The following is a 6,000-nucleotide window of genomic DNA, read 5'->3' on the forward strand; positions in this document are numbered from 1 at the left end:
GCAACATGCTCTTCCCGCATTACATATCTACTGCACCTGCATGTACATTTTTTTTTTTTATTTTACATTTGTTAACCGGGCTAGTCCAGCTGGATTGCATGTCCATTTTCAGTGGAGGCCCGGGGAGATAAGCTCCAATTGTGAACACAGAGATACAGTAAAGACATCACAATATCATACAAAAAAAAAAATTTTTTTCCAGATCATATCACACATATATATCCTGCAACAATAATACAAGGAAAGGATGTTATAATGCTAACTATCAGCTAATTCTTGAGGAAAGAAAATATTTCTTTCCAATGATTATACAGAAATAGGAAAGGTCATTTTACAGAATATTTGAGAAAAAAAATATACAGAAGGATTGAGACAGAACATTCATGACAAGACTTATGAAAATTACTTGAGATATTCACTACTTAAAAGGGCTATAGCAGAGGATGCACGATAGTGGTAGAGTAGAGGAAATCAGAGGATTAGTCAGGGTTGGAACAGGGGCATAACCAATGTGTCTTAAGGTGTTTTTTGAGTCTTTGTTTAAAAAGCGGCAGCGAGGGAAGTATAGTTAGCTCTTGTGGCAGCATATTCCAGTTTTTCCAGCGGTATTGTTGAATAAGGAGTCACCTGCCAGGTTATTAGACTTGTTTGAGTTAGCAAGAAGTTTCCTGGAAGATCGTAAAGAGTTGAGATTTCTGTAAGGGGTAATAAGGTTGGAAAGTATAGGGGTGTTTACAATGTGAAGCATGCTCATTCAGCTGTTTACAAAGTTACAAGTGGGCACTTATTACTCCCAGAGGTGGAAAGCTCAAGGGTTAATCACAAAATTGAATAATCATGAGCTCCAGTCCAGTGGAAATGGAAGGTAATTTAGCACAACTATTTTTTATTTATTCTTAAAACTCCCTTTTCCCTGTGAAGTTGCTATGAGAAATGTCTTTAACTGCAGACTGTTGTAACTATACAGTCAAAATGAACAATTCTAGCTTCCTTGTTAAACTTGAGATGTTTTGTATATTTGTTATTGCTCCCTTAGCAACAGTCAAGTTACCAAGTGTTTCCTGGTTCTAGGGTTTATTAAAATGTGTGACGTTTGCTTTTTATTCCACACAGTTGCCATCCTCAACGTCAGCAGCAAATAAGCAGAAGAAACCAGCCTCTTATGAGTTGCTTTCCTAACAAGGAGCTTCCTCTTCACCCTTCTCCTCGACTACAACAGGAAATATTACCAAGCAGAAGGTGAAAGGCCAAACATATGCTTGAAACGGTACATGCTAATCATATTTCTGGAGTCCCATGATAGAGATTAGTTAATCATCTTTCATGTTAAAATAACTGCAATACAACACAGTCAGTATATCACATTTACCATCACTGGAGCATACAGTGAAGTTTCTGCATGTGTAAGTGAACTGCAAACTTAAGAGCTTAGCCCCTAAATGCAAACGTGCTGAGATTTTACATACAATGCCATCCTGATGAAATGACAACTGGTAGTACACGTGCCGTTCAAAGGTACAGCTCTGCTTCCAAAATGGAGAAGTGTTATGCATTATACCTTCATTCTTTACTGATAATATCCAAGCAGAATGCTTCCTTGTTCTAACTTACAAAAATAGGCTACTCCATCTACAAAGATGTGTTACAGAGACAGGAGGCAGTTGCTTCCAGTGTACACCACAACACTTGCAAATATGCAAGTTCATTTGTCAATTAAGTATGCTAGCTAGAAAAAGCATATGTATCATTACAAATCAAAAGGGCTATTACAATAGAACAAGTGAATGCCTAATGTCAAGTTTATATAATAATAATAATAATACAGGTAAAAATGTATTCTTCATTAGTAATTGGACATCAGCTGTTGTAAAACTTGGCTAGATTTGAATTGCTTGTTTATATGTTAACCTGTTTGTTTACTAGTAAATTGATATGAACTGTGACAGTTTAGACAAATTTATCTTTCACAGTTTACTTGTATACACAATTGGTTACATGCATAAAATACAATTTTATGTGCAACTGTATATTTTATTTCTCAGCATAGGCATTCTCTGCCAACAAACATAAACACATAACATTCACAAACCATAAGAACATCAACAGCTCAAGAAGAAAACACTGTAATGTGCCAAACTATTTGTGAAACAATGTAACCTTTATTTAACAAACTGTAGCTTACAATCACAACACAATAATTGCTGCTATCACAGGCATGCTTGTGTCCACATGTTTCAAAGTCTACCACAGTACAAAGGTACTAGACTTAACTTTAAGAATGAAGAGGTGAAATATACAAATTCTGTAACTCACAGGTAACTAATAAGACAGGTACAGCGAGTTACACATATGGTACCACACACAACAAACTTCTCATTTCCTGACTCAGTTTTCAAAACATAATCTACCAAGTCCATTTACATGAAACCAGCCAAATGCACTGAACTTAAGGAGTCCTCCTTCTGACAAGTATGCAAATGTTTTAATTCAATTTACATTTAGTTATATGTTAAGCCAGTAAGTGAATTGCTCCATCAGGGATACCCAAGGTTTCTAGGCAAAGCTACTTCCTTATGAGACATAATTAACTATTCCACTATGATGTGGTTTAGCAAACTTAATGAAATGTCAGCAACACTATATTTGAAAAAAATACAGTCACCCATTCAGGTAAAGATGGTCAAGTAAATCAGATACAGAACAGGACCCGATTTTAGTACTATGAATTTCTAGGGCAACAGAAGTATACATCTGAAGATTTATGCTTACAGCTAAAGTCTCACTGGGATCAAGACATACCATGACAAGGACATAATTTACAGATGACTAATCATCCTCCTACAGACCTCAGGGTTTGTATTGTCATAGAATGCCCCCATACAGAAGGCTGATAGGGCTTGGTAGACATGGTTACTTCTTTCAGATGCCCAGTCGGGGCTAGGGCTGTCAGCTTTTGAGATGCCCACAATGGGACACTTCTTCCCGAAATGAAAAGTTTTGCAGGGCAAATACCAGCCCTCAACCAACAGAACAGGTTTACTTATTTATCAAATAGTGCCATACATCATAATAAGACGCCTGAGATGAAGTATCACAATTTCTCTGCAAAATATTTTCTCGTAATTTAATCTGGCCATTTGCTGTTTATCAGCCCAAGACACAGCAATCCACCTAGCAGTCCCAACATATAGGTTGACCGGGCATTATTGCCGTACAGTATAAAACAAAAGGAACTGCCACTTGTTACCTTTGCATCCCTCCCGTCTCTCACCGCTACAGCCACAGCCTTCTAATCTTCGGGTTTTACCGTCACCATGAAAACAGTAACAAAACCCATGCAACTGTTTCAAATTGAGTCCCAAACTGCATTTAACTATTTTGCTTTACAGACACTGACAGATTTTCATTTTTGGTTTTCAAACACATTTTTCATTCACTTGTTTAAAATGTGATGCTTACAATACTGCCCAGTTCATCGCCTACCTGGGAGTGCATGAACTTAATGATAGATGCACGAGTTCCCTAACTGACTTATCACCGTAAGACCTGAACACGTCTCATCCCAGATGAATCACATTGTTCTAATAATAACCCACAATTTTTGTAGTGGTACACCGTTGGCGGCATGCATGATCCCAGGCACCAGCACTGAGCAGTACAAACTGTCACCATGAATCATCTCTGCAGCTTCACTGAACTAGTCAGTAACCCACCCCGACATCATGACTAACTCACCTCCCAGCCAGTAACAGAGGAGCAGTGACAACCCATAATTAGGGAAAAATGGCACCTTAGCTCCAGAAAGGTCCAGCCTCTCCTCCCCCGTCCTAAAGTGGGATTTTTACATCACCGAGTGGGACTTAGTAATTCCGATCCGTAGGTTAACCCAAAAATTTACCCGGAAAAGCAACACTGTGCAATTAATCTGCCCCTGTTTCACAATGCAGGAAATGTAAAAGAATGCAACACAAATTTCATAGACATTAACGGTAACCAACAGCTTCTCAAAATAATAGTTTTAAAATCGGGGACTTGATCAGTACAAAAGTGGCCAGTTACAAGGGTTTGTACGGGACTCCAAAACATTAGCAGCATACTGGGGTCAGCACAATAAACACACAACAAAAGACTACAGCTGCACAGGAAGCAGCAGAAATGTATAAGGTAACAAGCTTTCTGTATAAAATACCACCCCAAAGTCCGAAAAAAACAAACATTGTAAATCGGAATTTCTAAATGAATTCACTCAACAGCAAATTAGCAACTGTAAAGGGTCACTTGCCGCACAGCGCCCCCTCCCCCGTTTAAACATTACAGCCAGGAGCCAGTTAACTGCCTTAATCTTGTTACAAACCTCACTTAGCTTTCAAATGCCAGAAAAGCCTGAAGTACAAAGGCGACTCCTGTTGGAAGACGAAGCACATCTCATCTGAAAGAAATGAAACAAAGGCACGGGCGCCTCTCTGACTGGAGCACTACGGAAGCTCTCTGCACCGGGCACTAATATGATGGCTATACAGAGGAATGGCTGACCGAAATCACCTTGTGCTTGGAGGATCAGGGCATAGCTTGCAAATATTTTAATTATGCTGACATGTTAAAAACTTGCACTGTAGTTCCAGGGGTCTATGACTGTACGCTCCTATGAACCAGTAGTGGTTTGGATCTCTATACTGACAGACACTGTGTGTGAGCTGTTACGGGTCAGTGTTAAGCTCCTCATCACCCAGTTTAGCACTTTTAAGAAGTCAGCGCATGCAGTTTGAAAATACAAGTACCACAAAACCTCACAATCCCACAGCAAGCTTAACATCTCCACACTAAACTCGCTCCTCTGCCAACATTAGTGACCCTTTAAATTTAGAACATCGAGGAAATAGACTACTTAAGGTTAAAAATGAGGACAAGTTCTCATAATGCGGTAGACTTAAGAGGTATGCCAGTGACAGTGACCAGAGAGAGAAGGGGGCGGGGGGGACTTAAATGTGTATGGGTAGGAGGCTGTGCAGTCCGTCATGTAGGTAGGCGTAAGCTGGCATCAAACCACCATGACTGGTGCGTCTATAAAGTACGCCACCAGCAAAAACTGAGGAAATCAGATATGACTGAAATCTAAACACTGTGGGCCATCACTAAAGCTGCAAGTAGTAAACAGAAATGAATTAGCTCCTGACACGATAGTAGCTATGCAAGGGGTGCGGGGCCAAACACAATTTCTGCTTTCCAACAATCATGTATGTGGAACAGAATGCAAGCTACCCGTTCCAAATGCCAATGAGCCACAACTCCCAGTCTAAACAGCTGTATATAAAGTGCGTTTATGGTTAGTTTTTGCTACCAATGCACTTATAATCAAGATCCCCTGCAGGTGACATCACAACCTGCAAGAAAAAAATATTCTCTTGGCACAGAGCTGTCCCCCAGGGGCACAAGTCCACAGCAGTAAAGGAGCAAGAAAACAGGGTGTAGTTTACATTTTAGTAGTGTTAACAAAGGCTAAACCATGCTATATTCTCTGAGCAGCCACTGTGTTTAGAATTACGATTTCGGATCACATGGTCATCAACACCTGTCAATTTTCACACATCCAAGCAAAATCAACCAGATTGAGATAAGGTACTCAAAATGTACCTTCTGAGTGATAAAACTACATCGTACACATGTTTCTAATTAAAAAAAACTCCCACAAAAATAACTACGTACTTAAACATAGGCCAGTTCACTCTTTCGAATGCCCAGTAAGGCTACCACTGCCTTGGAGACAGTTTACTGGCAATTCTCTAATCCTATTACTTGCTGATCAGCCAGCATTAATCTCGGCTAAATCAGACAGCAACTGGTTCGTATCCTCCTCCTCCTCCCTCCACCACCCTCTGGAAGCCCAGTCGTGATTCATGCACCAATCTACAAATGGTTAATTGTTGCCCGCACACGACTCGACGAGTCGCACACAACCGTCTGACAACAAGTCTGGGGGATTGCTCAATGCTTTGTCAAACT

At 39.9% G+C, this 6,000-nt stretch overlaps 1 protein-coding gene across 1 annotated transcript in view; it reads right to left on the reverse strand.

The window, feature by feature from the left end:
• The window catches only part of MAMLD1 (mastermind like domain containing 1), a 369,676-nt gene that overhangs the window by 362,724 nt on the left and 952 nt on the right, over nucleotides 1-6,000 (reverse strand). The gene's annotated exons all lie outside the window — the stretch shown is intronic.

The sequence above is a fragment of the Protopterus annectens genome, chromosome 15.part0 (genome assembly GCF_019279795.1).
Source record: "Protopterus annectens isolate FY-2018-M chromosome 15.part0, PAN1.0, whole genome shotgun sequence".
Classification (NCBI taxonomy): domain Eukaryota; kingdom Metazoa; phylum Chordata; order Ceratodontiformes; family Protopteridae; genus Protopterus; species Protopterus annectens.